Genomic DNA, 19082 nt, shown 5'->3' with positions numbered 1-19082 from the left:
GCCAGAAGAATGGGCAAATATTTCCCGATGAAGGTGTACAAAGTTAGTGGAGACATATCCCAACAACAGACTCACACCTGTAATTGCTGTCAAAGGTGCTTCGACCAAGTATTAACTCAGGGAGGTGGACACTTATCCAACCAAGATTTTTTAGTTTTGTATTTTTTTTCTGAAATTTCATGAATTTGTTTTTCCCTTGGAAGTTGTGGGTTACGATGTGTTAATAAAGGTGGAAAAAGTCTCATTTAATGTAATTAATCTCCAGGCTATAAGGCAACAAAAGGTGAAAATTTTGAAAGGGGGTGTACACTTTCTATCGGCTCTGTATACATCTGGTCAGTTTGTGAACTCTTTTTCTTGGCATGCAGCATTATTCTGTTTAAGCTTCTGTTTAATTTTCTCTGTGCTGTAATCTGTTCTCTTTCACATTTCTATCAGTACAATACAAAACTAGAGGGGGAGCACTCGGTAGAGTGCAAAACCTCCGCCACCAATACTGCTAGGTCACTCAAGTGAACCTGATATCCTATTCATTCAATTTGATGTCAACAGTGCTCAGAGTTATAGTTTGCAACTTTCCCTTTTACTTTTAACTTTTACATACTCAATTCATTCGTCATAACTAGATTCCTTGAGACAGAAATTGATTTTACGTGGGTATATCCACCTGAAGTTCCAATATCAGCCGCAATTATAATTTTGGCATGTTTTTTTTGTTGGAAATCACTTATAACATGAAGAAATACAACAAAAATCGAAATTTTGTTAAAAAAAAATTTGCAAATTTTTTTTTCTCTTACAATTTTTTTTTTGGGGGGGGGGGGTTGGAAATCACTTAAAACATGTAGAAATGCAAAAAAAGAAATCTAAATTTTGTTGAAAAAAAAAAGTTGCAAAAAATTTTTTTTCTCGAACAATTTTTTTTTGGGGGGGGGGGGGGTGGAAATCACTTAAAACATGTAGAAATGCAAAAAAAAAAAAATTCAAATATTTTTTCAAATTGGCCGCCATAGCGGCCATATTGGATTTTGGACCAAGTCCAAAATCTAATGGCATGATCCTTGGACCAGACCTACCCCCCCCCCCACCAAGTTTCGTCGAAATCCGTCGAGGAGTTTTTCCGTAATACTCATCACAAACAAACAAACAAACAAACAAGCAGTCATAGACTGGTACTTACGAAATTGTCAACTTGACCTCTGACCTTGTCTAATAAAAGCCGTCTCTTGAGAAGGTAGTGACGCAAACCAGAAGTTTCTACGATGATTCTGTACCAAACCATCAAAAATCGTAACGTCGACCAAAGCAAAAATCTCCATTTCTCCATGCAATTATTTAAAATTATTTTATCAAAGTCACAAAACCGTAATATTCGGCCATCCACCAACAATCTTTGCATAATCCGACGGCTAAGCGAGTCAGGCATGCGACGATAACCTTTATTGGGATAAAAAATGACTTTAAAACACCATCTTTATCGAAAACACCGTCAGCGTGCACACGGAAAACCTTTACGTGACTCAACGACGCCTCTGCTCGAGCGCACTGCATCATGGGACGACCTGTGACGCGTCGAGTGAAATATTTTTTATACAATCTTAAAACATCTCCAAAACATCCGATTTTTACCAGAATTTCGACAACCGAGTTTTAAGCGTCCTAAGCGATCGCAAAAACCGAAGACAAAATTAAAATCAAAGTTAAAACGAACTCGTAACGTCGAGCGAAGCAAAAATACTCCATTTCTCCACATTAATTTACGGAATTATGTTTGACCTCACTGTGACCTTGACCTTTGACCGATTTTGACCAAAATCTAATCAGCGCTAGCCATCACCCTCCTGAATCACGTGGTGTAATTTGACATTGGTAGCTTCTTCCGTTTTCGAGTTATCGTGCCTCCAAACAAACAAACAAACAAACAAACACACAAACAAACACACAAACAAACAAACAGAAACGGAAGTGATCAATATACTTACGAAATCTTTAGATTTCATAAGTAACAAACAGAAAGGGGTGAAAACAGTAACCTCCATCCATCTTCAATGGTGGAGGTTAACGAGCTGCCATTTTGCCAAGTAATCACAACTAATTAAGCACACGCCTCTGCCAACGTGGAGTTACTGCACTGCACTGTACTCCACCATACGCTTTACAAGTGTTGGTGCTGCCAATGCAGTTTCTCAAAAAAGGTTGTACTGGGTGGGTTGCCATTGCCTTCTCAGCGTTGTTCATCCGCTCTCTATCCTTTTAAACGCTCAACATCAAGCAAGGAAGCATCACAGACCATTTTCAACTCCTTGGAATGACTCGGCCGGGATTCGAACCACTGACCTCTCGGACTCGGAGCTTTGATCCGATATGTTTAGATCCTCGTGGAGGATCTCTAAGTCCTACTCACGTTGTTGTTCTTCATCTTCTTCTTGTGGACTTTTTTGTTTCACAGCCTACAGTTTTCATCGAAACTTCCTGAAACTTGGCATATATATGTAAAAATACCCTGCGCAGACAGTAACCATCTCCGATTTTGAAAATTCCTCCTAGAAAAAAAGTTATGACGTCAAAATATCTCCGCTAATGGAAATCGCCTAAAAAATTATCTCCGAAACTCGGCAAGCTTTTTGAATTCTGTTTGCGGGAATCAAACAGGGCATTAGCAGAGATGAATTACCGCACACATGATACATCACTATGACGTCATATCAATTTTTATGACGTCATTCCTATTTGTTGACTTTTTTGTTTCACAACCCAGAGTTTTCATCGGATCTTCGTGAAACTTCCCATTTATATGCAGAAAACCCACGCGCAGGCAGCAACCATCTCCAATTTTGGAAATTCTTCCTAGAAAAAAAGTTGACGTCATAATATCGCCGCTAATGGCAATCGCCTATACCATTATCTCCGAAACTAGGCAAGCTGTTTGAATTTTGTTTGTGGGAATCAAGCTGGGCATTAGCACAGATAATTTATCGCAAACCTGATACATCACAATGACTTCATATTCGTTTTTATGACGTCATCATTAATAGGACGAGGATCTTAGCTCATTTGAGCTTGTTATCATTAATTTGGATTCCGACACGACCTTTTATCAGGAATCCATTGAGTGTCCAAGCATGATGGCATTGTTTTTCGGCACGACTGTTTGTGCAAGCATTCATTGAGATGTGAACATTAATCAATGTCGGAGTGATCCGATAATAGCTGAACTTCAGTATTCAGATTCGAGCCCAAATAGTACAGCTAATGTCCATGTACTTTATAACACAATCTGCGAAGTTGTGGATTAATTATTTGGAGGTTTAGGCCAATTAACTCTTGACCAATTATACACTTTCTGGGAATAAAAGATCATAATTCAGGTAAAACATTCATCACCACGTAGATACCCTTTACATCCTATCAAGTATCAATGCAGTATTATAATATACCAGCAGAACCCCGTGGTAAAGATACCACAACAGAAAAGCCTCACCAAAAATGGAAAGAAGTAGAGAAGAAGAAGATCCGTGTAATTGGTGCTTTGGTGTTGTGTTGCGTTTTAAGTTGTATGGTTGTTTGATGAGGTGTGTGATATGTAGTGTGAAGTTGTGGTTGTATTTTTTGGTCATCTCTAACGAGATGACCTCATAAAACCAGTCTCGATATCCGTCCGTCCATACATCCCCATTTTTTTCTTCTGATTTTCTTGATACTTGCTATGTCGGTAGACGTCGATGAGGGATGCACGACGGTATGACCTTTGACCCGATTGAAGGTCAACGTCAACGTCAAGGTCACTCCAAAGTTGCGAAATCGTCCATTTTCAAAATCTATCTCCTCCGCCGTTTATGATCCGATCTTCGAAGTTTCTTCGGATTCTGATAATATGGAACAATATCTAAATTTGGTCAGGCCGGTTTTTTAAAATTCGTCCTGGTTATCGAGTCACGTGTCTTCAAAGTTGGAAATATCATCGATGTGATACGGTCAAAAAGAAATTCGCCCGATCTTGATGAAACTTGGTACGTAGGTAGGGGTCGATGAGTGATGCACGATGGTATGACTTTAGACACGATTGAAGGTCAAGGTCACTCCAAAGTTGAAAAATCAGCTAATTTCAACATTATCTCCGCCATTTATTATCCGATCTCGGCGGAAATTCCAACAGATTATGATAGTAGGGTACAATATCTGAATCTGGTCGGGTCGGATTTTTCGAATTTGTAATTTGATTTCTGAGGTTTTCTATCGTTTTTACTCCCGGGCTTTCGTCTGTACGTTCAACCAACAGACAAGACGACATCAAAGCCATTCGAAGCCGATCAGAGATCCACATCTACAGAGCTTCAGAGATGACCGTCACCCCCAACTGGAGGTAATTTTTTTTAATATCCTCCTGGTTATCGAGTCACGTGTCTTCAAAGTTGGAAAAATCGTCGATGTGATACGGTCAAAAAAAATTTCGCCCGATCTTGATGAAACTTGGTATGTAGGTAGGGGTTGATGAGTGATGCACGACGGTATGACTTTAGACCTGATTGAAGGTCAATGTCAAGGTCACCGATGCTGTAAACTTGTGAAATCATCCATTGTCAAAATATCATCCGCCATTTATGACTCAGAAATGCGGTTTGATTGCTGAGGTCCGGTTTCTAACCTTTTGAAGACGCATTGATCATAAATGTTCCAAATCAACCATTTTCAAAATCTATCTCCGGATAACTCAGAAATGTAGTTTGATTTCTGAGGTTTTCTATCCTTTTTACTCCCGGGCTTTCGTCTGTACGTTGAACCAAAAGACAAGACGACATTGAAGCCATTCTAAGCCGATCAGAGATCCACATCTACAGGGCTTCAGAGATGACCGTCACCCCCAACCGGGGGTCATTTTTTGAATATTGCCCTTGTGAATGTATTTAGTAGCTGCGGTTGTGATAATCATATTGAACCATTTGATGTGGATGTCAGTGTTGGTGATGATGTTGTTGTTGTTGTTGTTGTTGTTGAGTTGTTGGCATTATTGTCCAGTTTCGTGCACAAAGTTATCTGTTTTTGTTTACGTTGAGGTCAGTTGATGTGTTTATGGTCATGATGACAACAGAATGGTGTGTGTGTGTGTGTGTGTGTGTGTGTGTGTGCGCGTGTGTCTGCGTGTGTGTGTGTGTGTGTGTGTGTGTGTGTGTGTGTGTGTGTGTGCGCGCGCGCGCGCGTGCGTGCGTGCGTGCGTGCGTGCGTGTGTGTGTGTGTGTGTAATACAGTATAAATCATGAAGTTAGTTGTGTGGCAATGGTTTGCCCCCCGCCCCCCGGTGTTTGGTTGGTGATGGGTGTACCAGGCTGTCTCTGGCACTGTACTCCCCTCCGATGATGGTGTTTTTGGAGGGAACAAAGGTTCTCTAGTGTGGTGAGTGTTTGGTTGGATAGTGGGAGATGTGTCTGGTGGTATGTAAATGGTGATGACGTTCATGTGGCCTTTGCTACCAGTTTTGATTTCGAAAGCTTGAAGTTCAATTGTGTTGTCTGGTGGTAGAAGAGCTTTTGTGTCTTGTGCGATTGTTGTGGAGAAAAGTATCGAATTGAATCGTGAACGTACGTGATGATTTTGTGCCTGTGTGAACGTTTTGTCTCTTCACTTCTGGTGGTCAGTCTTCCTGAGCGTCTCAGAGCACAGTCGAGGATGGTCAGCGTTTTGTTTTACTCGTGTAATTTGTTTTACTCGTGTAATGGCTATAGCTATATGAATGTTGTTTGTGAGCATGAAGTGTTGAAGTTGAATGGCCTTGCGTTTCTGAGGTCGTCTGTGTTGTATTGGTGGATATTAAGGTCATGTGTGCGTTTTTGGGGTCGAGGTGGTTGGGGCCACGGGTTGGTTTCTATGTCTTCAGCTAGAATGAGGAGAGAGGGGAGCACTGCCGGAAGGAGGTCACTCCCCAAATAAGAAAATAAGAAAAAAACGTTTGCTGTGGATACGTGATATTTGGTGTTTGAGTGTTTGTGTGTGAGGTGCTCGTGTCGAAGATGAGAAGGAGTGGGCTGGTTCATGGGGACCGATCGGCGCTCTGACCCTGACCAAATCTGGGCAGCAGGGAAGAGTCTGGAAGATTTGGCCCCCCATCTTGCATTGGGGGGGGGCTGCAACCACCGCAAAGACATCCCCAATAGTTAGACAGAGGATGGTTGGTGAACTTGGTGGACCTAGAGCTGAGCTAACAAACAGTTTTGGAAAAGCTTTGTGAAGAAGAAGAATAAGAACAGAAGAAGAACACTGTAGCATTTCTAAGGAGATAGAAGGATTGAAGTACATTTAAAAAAAAAAATGGTTTTGAATGCTTTTAAAGGAAGAAAGGTGTTTATATTTAATGAAGATTCAGTTTGGAGATGTTAAGAAAATAGGAGGGAGAGGAAAATGTAGAACCGGGAGAAGAGGCAGAAATAAATTCAAGTAGGAATGAGATTGTGATTGCTGAGAGTGTGAAGTGAAAGGTAAAGTTTTGTTTGTTTGTTTGGTTTGATTTTTATTTTTATTTTTTGTTTTTTTGAAGTGAGGAGGGGAAACAGGATGATGTTGTGGAGGTAGAAGCAAGATTCCTGGGAAGAAAGAAGCAAAACAAGGAACACGGAGACCAATCATTTTAACACTTTCTATCTGAGGATAAGCCACGTTAGGCCTTGCACTTGAACAATGCGAAATGAAAAGAATAACAAAAACAATGAACAAATTAACATTAAATATTGCACGGGATACAACAGCAACACTTGGACGAATGATGAAACATAAAATCTTGACAATCCTGTTCATAAAACTCAGCTTTAGTGAGATGGACACAAGCAACTCAGGTTTCACCAGCATGTGCAACCCCCCCCTCCCCCCAAACTGGAAATCCAAGCTTTTAAGTTCTCATCTAAATCAGTTTAAACCCATCAACTGACTGTACCTGCTGGTTCCACCTTCCCTGGAATACCATTCCATGCACTAACAACTCTGTATATTATATATATATATATATATATATATATATATATATATATATATATATATATATATATATATATATATATATATATATATATATATATATATATATATACACCTCTTCCTTGGTTCTCTTATTACCATCCTCTTTTTCACCCTCCAACTCCACACGCAGGTTCTTGGTAAAATCTTGGTAAACCATCCATAATCGCACAAAAAAATACAACGGCTTGCTTCCCCAATACAACTAAACACCTCCATCAGGTCCCTTCGTAATTTTCTCCGTTATGATGTATCAAGTCCTGTCTCCTTCAGCCACTCTTCATAACCTAGCCGAGCTAGGCCTGGTATCAATCTAGTTTCTCTGTGCTGAACCCTCTTTATGGCAGCTTTGTCCTTCCTCGGATGTGGTGACCAAAACCGAAGGGAATATTCTCAATGTCGCCCTCACTTGCCAGAATTCCTATACAGTGTTATAATTGCCTCCTTTGATTTATTATAATTTATCCCCCCTACGAATACAACCAAAAACTCTGTTCGCTTTACTTGTAACTACCTGACACCTTGCTGTCTGCTTACCCTCCGTATCTATATCTCTTTCCACCCCCAGATCCTTCTCCTGTTGTGACATGCTCCAAGACTGCCCCTTGTGTCATTTAATTATCCCGTCGCTTTTTGAAAAAAACGTATAATATTGTAATCGGCTCCGTCTGTCCGTCAGTCACGCTATCTCCACCTAAAGGGTTGTGCGGAAATTCGCTAAACTTGGTAGTTATGATCATCACATGGCAATAAGTTGTGAGAGCACTTTTCATTTTTGACCTTGCCGCCTATGGTGGGGTCAAAAGGTCAAATGCCAAAAATGCAAGTATGGGTACATTTTGAAACATTTAAATATGAAACTATCTACGCAATCAACATTTGGGGACACATGAAAAATGGAACAATTGTTTTTGGATTTGTTTTGGATTTTGGAAGGTAATGGCAAAAAAATGGGTGTCTGACGTCCCCATAAAGGAGCAGAAACTGAATGGGTCTGGTCTTTCCAGCACCATCTTCAGCATGTTACTGAGGAAAGCGTCACATTTTTGGAACACATCATTGATGAATTTAAACATGGTGCTACTACCAATGTCATTCAGCAGAGTGGTAGAGCTCAGCTATGAACCAGACCAGGTCCATTCAGCAGAGTGGTAGAGCCCAACTACACAAGAAAAAACACAAATGTGACACAGGTGGAGGCCATTCAGCCCATCATGCCTGCGCCACATCAACACCATACCATTTTGTCACACCAGATCAAAATAAAAAAATGCAAAATGTTTTTTTTTATATTATTATTAAGCGTTTTTTGTGTGTTTTGTATTAATTTTTCTCGGGAAGGCGGCATGGCCTTGGGTAAAAAAACACACATAAACCACACAACACCCATTGATGAGACCCCCACCAACAGCACTCCGTGCACATGCACACATGCACGCAATCACCCATCCATACTCGAGCTCCCTAAAAGTCCTGTCAACATCCCTCTGCCCCTCTATCTCCATACCTTCCAGGTACCTATCTCATTCTAATTTAAACTTATCTGCTGTTTCTGCCGCGACTACCTTTCCAAGGAGACCATTCCATGCATTAACTACTCTATGAGTGAAAGTCCCCTCCCTTACTACCATCTTAACTCTCCTCTTCTTTACTCTCAGGCTCTGGCCCCTGGTCCTATCACTGTCCACTCTGTTGAATAATTATTCTTCACTTATTTTATCTCCACCTTTCATTATCTTAAACATCTCGATCATATCTCCTCATAACCGCCTCCTTTCTAGTGAATAAAGCCCTGTCTCCTTCACCACTCCTCATTGCTGAGTCGAGCTAGGCCCGGAATCGATCTTGTAGCCCTGCGCTGAACCCTCTCCATGGCATCTATTTCCTTCCTGAGTTGTAGTGACCAAAACTGCACACAATATTCTAGATGTGGCCCTCACAAAATTCCTGTACAATGTTAACACCACCTCTTTTGATTTATAAATGATCCCCCTCCGAATTCCCTCGCTGAGAGAATCTGGTGAGCAGGATCAGCGTCAGGAAAACGAGCCACATGTCCATACAGCTGCAGCTGACGCTCACGGACTATGCAGGTAACAAATCTCATCCGAGTCTCTCTCAGCAACCGCTCGTTGGACACAAAATCCGACCAGCGATAGCCAAGGATTCTTCGAAGAGACCTGGTACCAAAGGAATTAAGTCTCCGTCTCAGATCCTTGGTCAAAGTCCAAGTCTCGCACCCATAGAGCAAGACTGGAAGTACCAAGGACCTGAAGACTCGGACTTTCGTCCTCCCGCACAGGTACCGGCAGCGCCACACCCCATGATCCAGTGAATTCATGACTCCCCAGGCCCGACCCAGACGTCTATTGACCTCCGGCTCACAACCTGCAGAGACATGAATATCACTGCCAAGGTAAGTGAATCTATCCACGACCTCAACATCCTCACCACAAACAGACACAGACAGGACAGCAGCATCCAAGATGTCAACGAAAGCCTGGATCTTAGTTTTGACCCAAGAAATCCGTAATCCCAATGGCTCCGACTCCTCATTCAGCACCTCGAGGGCCCCCAAGAGGATGTCTAAAGTCTCTGCAAAGATGACTGCATCATCTGCAAAATCAAAGTCCGAGATCTTGACATTGCCAAACGATGCACCGCAACTTGATCTCTCCAACATCCTCCCTAAAATCCAGTCCATACAAGTGCTGAAAAGTGTGGGGGCAAGTACACATTCCTGACGAACTCCAGTAACAACTGGAAATAAGTCAGAGATGGTACCACCACACTTCACAGCACTCTCAGTACCAGAGTAGAGTACAGACATCAGATCGATCAGTTTCGGTGGCACCCCACGAAGACCAAGAATCCTCCAGAGGACATCCCGATTCACTGAATCGAACGCTTTACAGAGATCAACATAGGCTGCCAGCAGCCCCTGCCGAAACTCTCGTCTGCGTTTGGTGAGGACACGAAGGGCAAGGATACGGTCAATCGTTGACCTCTTTGGTATAAAGCCTGACTGCTCTGGACGCTGGTGCTCAAGCAGATGGTGACGAACCCTATCAAGAATTATCCGAGCAAAGACCTTGCCCGGCACTGAGAGCAGCGTCACCCCTCGGTAGTTGTTGCAGTCTTGGCGATCACCCTTCCCTTTCCAGAGAGGGACAACAAGGCCCCTCTTCCAGTCAGTTGGGATGATGCCTGTGTTCCAGGCAGAGCACAAAACTGCATGCAACGACACGAGTGCAGCATTTCCACCAGCCTTGAGAAGTTCAGCATGGATGCCACAGATCCCTGGAGGTTTGCCCCGTTTCAACTGGTTCACCGCAGCCCGTGTTTCCACAAGCGATGGTGGACCACAGTTGATTCGAGGGTCAGCAACAGGGATTGTAACACCCTTGACGTCCAACTCGACAGCTGGGGGATCAGCCTGGTACAACCACTCAAAGTAACCGGCCCAGCGGGCCTTCACTTCAGACTCCTCTGTCAAGAGCCTACCACTCTCTGCTCGAACTGCAGTGCTCCGAGGGATGGGCTTGGATGAACGTAATGCGCGAATTCCCCTGTAAGCGGGACGAGAATCACCTGTCCACAGGTGATGCTCTACCCCCTCACAGATTCCTCGCACATAGGCCTCCTTGTCCACCCTCATTGCACGTACAGTTTTACGCCTCAGCTCCCTGTACAGCTCTGCTCTGCCATTCAGCCTGGCCCTGCGACTCTGGTCAATGGTATCCAGTGTCCCTTGAGAGACAAAATTCTTCTTTGCCCTGTGGTGAACTCCAAGGCATCCACCGGCAACATCAAGGACGGTGGTCTTGAAGGTGCTCCACAACTCTTCAGGACCCCCCAAAGCACCCAGACCCCACAAGTGTCCACTCAGCCTGTTCGCAAACTCCTCAGCTGCTCTCTCATCCCTGAGCTTGGCAACATCCAGCCTAGGCTGGGATGGTACCATTCTCCAGGATTTAAGGTGCAGCTTTAGAGTTGCTACAACAAGCCTGTGGTCAGTATTGAGGAACTGAGCACTCCGGTAGACCCTGCAGTTCTGGATCATCCTCCAACGACCGTCAATGAGGACATGGTCAATCTCCTTTGCCACACCGCCAGCGTTGGAATACCAAGTCCAGCGATGAGCTTGCGGGTGCTGAAACCATGAACCAGGCACCCTAAGTCCATGACTTCTTGCAAAGTCAAGGAACTTAGTGCTATTCTGGTTCATAGTTCCTGACCCATGGGGACCAACACACACCTCATAACCATCCCAATCAGTTCCAGTCGATGCATTGAAATCCCCCAAGACTAGAAGTGTATCTCGTCTGGGGCACTGATCAACCACAGACTCGAGTGTGGCGTAGAATGTGTCCTTCACGGTGAGATCACTCGCCTCAGTCGGAGCATAAACAGAGACCAGGGAAATGACACCGAAGGAGTGGCGAATCCTTAATCTCATAATACGCTCGTTGAACGGTGTTACCTCAATTATCATTGGGGTCAGCTTATTGGACACAGCTACAGCAACTCCTTGGGTATGGTAACCATCAGAGCGACCAGACCAATAGTAGGTGTAACCACCCACCATTATCTCGCCGCAATCCGGTCTCCGAACCTCAGAGAGAGCTGCAATCCCGATGTCCAAACGCTTGAGCTCAGATGATAACAGAGACAGGTGATCATCCTCTCTTAGGGATAGGACATTCCAGGCACCCACCCGAAGGGACCACCTCAGGTTAACCCAACGAGACCGCCGTCTGGTGGACGACACCTCAGCACCACTCCGACACACTCTCCCGCAATCTGACCCAGGGATGTTACCCCGTGGTTTCCCTCCTATCAAAGATTGGGGGTCCCGAAGGCTTTGCCCCAATCCTGTCATCCGGTGAGCTGCCCTGCGAAGGGAAGCTGCACAGGAGGTACTCCCACGGAGTGGGTTTTCAGATTTTTTTGCGTTTTTGCGTTTTGCGGAATGAAGCGTTTTACGGTGGCCGGAGTGCAAATCCTGCCACCAACCTCCTAATAAGAAGTAGCCCAACTGCAGGAGGACGTCCGCAGACACAGTTGGGCACTAGATATGGATGGCCGTTGGCTCACAAGGAGCTCCTCCGCCCTTTGACAGGTTTTGTTTTTAATCCTGCTGGGTGTCCATATCCAAACACCCTCCTCACCAGAAAACCTGGTGGGGGAGACGGTTTAGTCGCCGACAACCCGACCATGGAACAGGTTAGTACAGGTTTACATGGTACCTGTAGCAGGTCACAGATCGAACCTGACCTGACTTCAAGCTTTGTGTCATCCGCAAATTTGGAAAGCTTACTCTTCACCCTACTATCCAAATTGTTGATGTAAATCATTAATAATCATTGTCTGAGTCCTGATCCCCAAGGTACCCCACTACTTACATCCTCCCAGCAAGGCATTCTCCCACTCACAGCCACTCTTTGCTTCCAATCACTAAGCCAGTTTGCAATCCAATTAGCTACCTGACCAGTCACTCCACAAGCCCTCACTTTGGCTAACAACCTCCGATGTGGTACCTTATCAAATGCCTTCTTAAAGTCTAGATATACTATGTCCAGTTTGTCCACTACCTTTCCATCATCCACCCAATCAGACACTGATTCATAAAGCAATAAATGATTTGTCAAACAGGAACTATCTTTGGTAAACCCATGCTGACTACCTTTAATTAGTTTGTATGTGTTTAAATGGTTCCTCATCTGGTCCTTCATTAATGTCTCCAACACCTTCCCCACAACTGAAGTCAAACTAACAGGTCTATAGTTTCCCAATTCTTCTCTGGATCCTTTATTAAAGAACGGTGTTACATTTACTACTCTCCAATCCTCCGGTGCCTGTCCTGACTCCAGTGATATGTTGAAAATATCCGTTAACATCTCCCTTACCTGCTCAGCCACTTCCCTCAATACTCTCAGGTGCCCATTATCTGGCCCCAGAGCCTTATCTACTCTTTGATTACCTAACTGGTCCTTTACTTCCTCCAGTCCAACCTTGATCTTCTGTAAAAGCCCTTCCTCACCTCCTTGATAAATACTCTCAGCTATTGGCAATTCTCCTGACTGTTCTTGTGTAAAAGTTGAAGCAAAATACCTGTTTAATAAGCCTGCCATCTCACTTTCATCACCAACCACTCTCCCAATGCCATTCCTCAATGGGCCCACATTGGTCCGAACCTGTTCTTTTCCCCTGTTATACTTAATGTTACCCCTTTCTCCTGATGCAATGTTGGCCTTTACCCAGATTGCTACTCCTCCTCCTCCTCCTCCTCCTCCTCCTATTCTCTCCTTCCTATCACACTGATACACCTTTTAGCCTTCCAATCCTGTCCTCCAGTTACTCTCCTCCTTAAACTATGTCTCACTCACTGCAACTATATCATACCCCTCACTATCTACTTTGGCCTCAAGCTCTTCCATCTTTCAGTGAAGTGCCTCCTCCTTCGGATGCAGCACACGGCTGCGGGTAGCATCATTGGCTGAGGGTGCGGCTGTGCAGCCGAGTGAAGTACCTCTCCCTATCTCTGAAGGTTAAATTGTTTGTGACCTATCCATTGACACTTCAAATCAATATGTTCCTGCTGAGTTCAGATGCACCATATTTGATGCTTTGCACAATCTATCTTACCCTTGCACCAACATCACTAGATGGAAAACCTACCAGTTGTACTTTTGGGCATTCGTGCCACGGTGAAAGCTGATCTGGGTTGCAACACAGCCGAGTTAGTTTTTGTATCAACACTTTGCCTTCCTGGGCAATTCGTTGCCCTGACGAACATTCACACCAGCTTAGACTCGAACAATTATGTGAACACACTGTGAAGGACAATGAGTGAGTTACATCATATCTCAACCAGAGCTCAACAGAATTCCACACATTTGCACAAAGATCTTTTGTCTTGTATCTATGTGTTTTGTACGTGATGACAATGTCAGGGCTCCTCTGCAACCTCCCTATCACAGCCCCTTCCGAGTCATTACCAGGAAGGACAAGTACTTCATCCTTTATTTTAATGGGAAGTCTGAAATGGTCTGTTTGGAGACTCTCAAGGTCAGCGACATCGACTTCCATCGACTTCTCGTGAGCCGACACACAACAGCACGGAGTTCACCCCCATCGACATCTGCATCAACCCCTTTGCCACCGACAACTGCATCAGACGTGAGGAATACTCCTTCCAGCAGACATGTCCATTAGCCTCAGAGATTTGAGCAGGCATTTCATTATCTCTGACGTCGACATCGTTATCGATTGTTGAACAGCTCGATCATCGATGAAAGGGGGGAGCTCGGGTTGTGGCTCATTAATTTTTCTTTACATTTTGCTCATAGCGGTAAGGAAGTAAACACGTGAACATTATTAGCTTGATGTTCATGTTCCCTCTGTCCACATTATTTGTTTTGTTAATACAGTTGTGGGGACTTTTAATAGGGGGTAATGAGTGTAAAATAGATGAGTTATCTCATTAGTACATGTTCAGCATAAGTGTGTGGTTTCTGTGTTCGAAGTTTGTTTTGGACATTATAACCGTGACCCCTCCCCACCATAATGTGTCTACAAGTTTCCACACCATTCCCCCTCATTAAGTCTTTGGATTCCTCGAATCGCAATTTGTCTATTTGGTTTATTTTAAAGTGAATTACCAATAACCAGCTCTGTGAGTCCAGCAACCCCCCCCCCCCAACCCACCTTCCTGAAGACGGCAAGAGTACACCTTGCTTGTGATCGTGCATTGAGGTAAGACCTGCCAAAACTGGAAAGAACCATTTGAAACCGGGTTCAGCAGCGCCGAGCAAACTTGCAGACCCTGAAAGTCTACGAAGCCGGACGCGACCCATCCAACCATCTATTCCCGCCAAAGCCCTGCCATCGTAGTAGCTCCCCCTTTAGACCACAGCAATGACTCCATGCAGGCATCCTGGGGAGATAAAGGTTTCTTTTGTGTTTTGTGACCTGGCCATGTCTAAATCTTTGTCGTGTGAATAAGATAAGATAAACGTGATCAGCCATCGAAGTTCGTGGGCACTTGGGTTATCAAGACTGAATCATCTATTGTGATACACGTGCCATTCTCCTCCTTGTTCTCCCCTTTCCCTTTTATCTTTCATCATCATTAAACCTTTTACCATCATTGGAGCATTGACATGGTGCAAGGTTTGTGATTTGGAATAATAACAGCGGCACAGGTTAAACTCGCGGCCTTTGGAAATTTGACACAAAATCCTCATTAGGAAGCTGTAAACATTGCGGTTCACGTCTCCAAGGTTCGCTCGGCCCCCAAATCATATTTAATGGTGAAATTACCGTCGGCGACAGATGTCATTAGAGTTTCTGTACGTTGGAAACCGAGCGAACGTGCGAACCCCGAGAGGCTACGGATCCGGGCACGGTCCGGCCAACCGTCCCTTCCCGCCGGAGGTCCACCACCAAAGCTCCTCCCTCGAACCTCAGCATCGCATTGCCATCGTCCTGGTGGAGGATTTTACCTCATCTCCATCCCACAGTCCACCATCGTCTGCAAGTGTCTCCAAACATAATGTTGGCAGTTTGAGGATTCTCATCAAATGTACATACAGTTCAGTTTCACTAATTTACCTGATTGAGTGTTGAATCCAAAATAATCTCAATTTTACTGTTGAGGACTTCAAGGAGGTTTGAAGTTTATTTTCCCTCTATCCACCTTCATTGTTCATTCATCAATTTGTATTTTAACTCTGGCTCGGACATCTATACGTTCAAACGTCTATTAAGGTAATTAAATGTTTCACATATTTGTAGATATATTTTTTTGGATGCAAGAATCATCAAAGAGATCTCATCAGTCAATCACATGCAGAGCAAAAGCTCTTGGAGACATCATTGTGCTCTCACAATGCTTATTGTTAGATTGTTTTCATCCCAGCTCGGTTTTATGGTTTTACATTGTGTTCAGGTAACCAGTACATGCACTGCCACTCACAATAGCAAGTCACGGACCCCCAGTTAAGATTGATGTTGGCTTTTGTCACTGGAGGCTGATTGTTTGGCTTTCCCATCGAAGAACATGGTTCATGAAGCCGGAATCCCGGGTACAAATGCCGTTTTATACTGTGTTGACTTGTCCATTGTCCAGCAACCTTGTAATTCATGGACACGCACTGCATGTCTCCTAAAACACACACACACACACACACGTGTTTTCGGACCGTTTTCCCCTTTTTCAGGGGGTTGGTCGGGTATATTCAGACGGACCATTTTCACCCAAATGTGTTGATGGATGAAAACGGTTTGAGAAGCTACTGACCATCCATTTTAAAGAATTTTCAGGAATACGTTTTGTCGTCACGTTTCACACACAAATTACTGAAGCCAATCATCAGCTGCTTGTTTCTTCAGTGTTGAACCTATTGTATGGCGGATGTTCTTTCCCTCGGCACGTTGCTATCAAAGTTCATTGAAACCCGTTTGGTGCGAATCCAAGGAGCATTGATTCCAGTTGGTTTACATCGTTAATAAATCCTATTTCCATAGTCTTTGAAGAAACAGACTTCCATGGACCATGAACCCGGACTTGTTATCAATACCTCGGCTGCAGCCCTCACTGATCGACTCAAACAATTGCTGCAGGGTAGCATCATTGGCTGAGTGTGCGGATGATGTGGTGCCGTCTGCTGGTTAGAGTAGGAATTTGTAATTTGTTCACGATTCCGGCGATAGCTCGCATCGTCATCACGAAGGACACCGTGGGATCCCAAACATCCATCAACAAATACCGGCAGACGCGGCCGTCTGTCCATCCGAAGGATGACGCGCATTGATCAGTCACCATACATTGGGCGTCCTAAGATTAGCATTGTTGTTTTGTGGTTACCCATGATGTAATATTCGTATTTTTCGGGATATAAACAGAGAGAATTATTTAATTTTATCTTTGATTACTTTCTATGAGATCTGGCCATGCACGAGCCCCTGAACCATGGTAAAAGATACCCAGAAACGCATTTTAGATACGCAACATGCTTACTCTTGAAACCACCAGTGTAACCCACCAGGTCTAACTTAATGAGCATGAGTTTAGCTCGTTTTGTGCTTAGTCTATCAACTCGGTTTAAATGAACATTCGTTTGCCATACACCGTGTTGCATATTTCAATCTTACGGATGTTATTCATGTCATTAACTAACCTCTGGATTCAAACATCATGTCTTCACAGATGAATCGCTGATGTGAGAGGCCCTCTCGCAGTGGTCTCCTGAACCAACAGGTGCACTTTTTCATTCTCACAGCAGATAGCAGCACAAGTTGAGGCCATTTTAGCCTTGCTGCCTGTTTCAGACACACTTCTCCCATCACAGAGTTCACTCACTGGGACAGTGTTCTTCTTCCTTGTGATCCCCATTGTATTTTTTGAACTAGGATGTGCAATAAGCCAATGCACGTACAAACTCAAAGTTGACATTGCAAACTCATATAAACTTGTGATTTCACTCCGTATGCACAGCTTTCCAATCCCATGTCTTTAGCTTTGAAGAGTAGGTTGCACATTGACAACTACCCAGATTTTTGTTAAGCGATATACAGCGGTCGAGGAACACCAGAGTGTGCAAGTACCCCACAATTGCGGTTATTTCTCCATGTTTCGGAAGGCAGTGTCCGTGCATGCTTTGGTTCATTGTTATTACTGCTTCTTGTGTTTCTCCCTTCTGTGAATTATCAGGTGGGAAGCTGGATATTTAAACGATGGACGAGACTCTTGGGAAGAGGCGGCATCACCTTGAGTGCAGTGATAGGTGTGGATTATTTTTCCTCAATAATGGTTTTTTTTTTTTCTCTGATCCTGATGCATGTACGTGGTGGATTGGCTGCTGGGTTTTTTTTAACGATTGAACTTTGCACCTACGTTAATCAATGTACTGTATATTAGAATTACTCAAAGATCTGTTGTTAAAAAAATAAATAAATTTCCTCGTGATGTTGATCTTACAATCCAGTACCTGCTGGTATGGAAGAGCGAAAACCACACCTTAAGAACAGGACACAGACATGGAGAGTGCAAGCACTGTGTCCAACCATCCAATATTTTATGCAATCGTCCCATTTTATGCAAAAGTGTCACTTGTCTCGTTTCATACCATACATCATTTGTACCGTACTCTTACTTTTTACTTGTTAGCCCGTCCCCTGTGCAGCAGAATACCGGGTTTTGCAATCGCTGCTGTCTGTGCGTCTGTTTGTGTGTCTGTCCAGGCCATAACTTTTTTAGCATTTGAGCTTTTGTCATCAAATTTTCAACAAAGCTTTATTATGGGAATATTGAGAAGTCAAGTTGATTAATTTTGTTAAAATATTTTTCATTATTGCTATTATTATTATTATTATTATTATTATTATTATGGTACCAAGCCTTTCAGGCTGGGTAACCTATTGTTTTTCTTATTATTATTCCACAGGCAATTTTTGGATATTTTCGCTTTTAAATTCATTTTCTCAGCAACCATGAGTCTGATTGATGTGAAACTTTCACCGTTGCATGCGTCTATTTTGTATAATTTTAAAGTGATAATTATGACATCATAGGTCACATGGTATGGGCACGATCTTTGAAAAAACAAAAAAAACTTTGGACGTCTTCTCTGGAACCGCTCGCTGGAAAAAATTGAAACATTGCTCATTGTCAAGATCTCCATAAGGGGTGTAAGTGGTGTTAACTGTGACATCATCGGTGAAGTGATACTCCATTGAAAATTCGACATGTAGAATGCTACATCTGAAAATTTTGAAATTTTTGAGCATTATCTATGCGAAAACTCACGGGATATAAAAAAAGAATATTATGCTGTCATAGATCACGTGGTTCGACAGCCATATTGTTTATTGTTTTTTTTTTTACTTAAAAAAGTCTTCTCCAAAATGGTTGAACAGATTGAGGCGAACCTTTACACGTATGTTCCCCAGAACATGGGTGTACAAGCTTGTTTGTGACTGATAGATCACATGGTTTGGTGGCCATATTGAATTTCCCATAAAACGTTCAAACATCTTCTCCAGAATGGTGATACATATTGAGTGGAAACTTTACC

The 19082-nt window shown here is 43.4% G+C and overlaps 1 long non-coding RNA gene across 9 annotated transcripts in view; it reads left to right on the top strand.

The window, feature by feature from the left end:
* LOC147031152 (uncharacterized) overlaps positions 1-19082 on the top strand; it is a 297080-nt gene that overhangs the window by 251124 nt on the left and 26874 nt on the right. For 6 of the 9 annotated variants that reach the window (XR_015056687.1, XR_015056691.1, XR_015056690.1 and 3 more), the window contains one exon: positions 17216-17792. This is a non-coding gene — a long non-coding RNA (uncharacterized LOC147031152). Of the gene's footprint in view, positions 1-4279; positions 4364-17215; positions 17793-19082 lie in introns of all 9 variants that reach the window. The other 3 variants (XR_015056689.1, XR_015056688.1, XR_015056686.1) reach the window with 3 other exon arrangements.

Source organism: Eptatretus burgeri, chromosome 3 (assembly GCF_056783735.1).
Source record: "Eptatretus burgeri isolate ZD-2024b chromosome 3, Ebu_testis_v1, whole genome shotgun sequence".
Lineage (NCBI taxonomy): Eukaryota > Metazoa > Chordata > Myxini > Myxiniformes > Myxinidae > Eptatretus > Eptatretus burgeri.
This window is presented reverse-complemented; position numbering and strand designations above follow the sequence as displayed.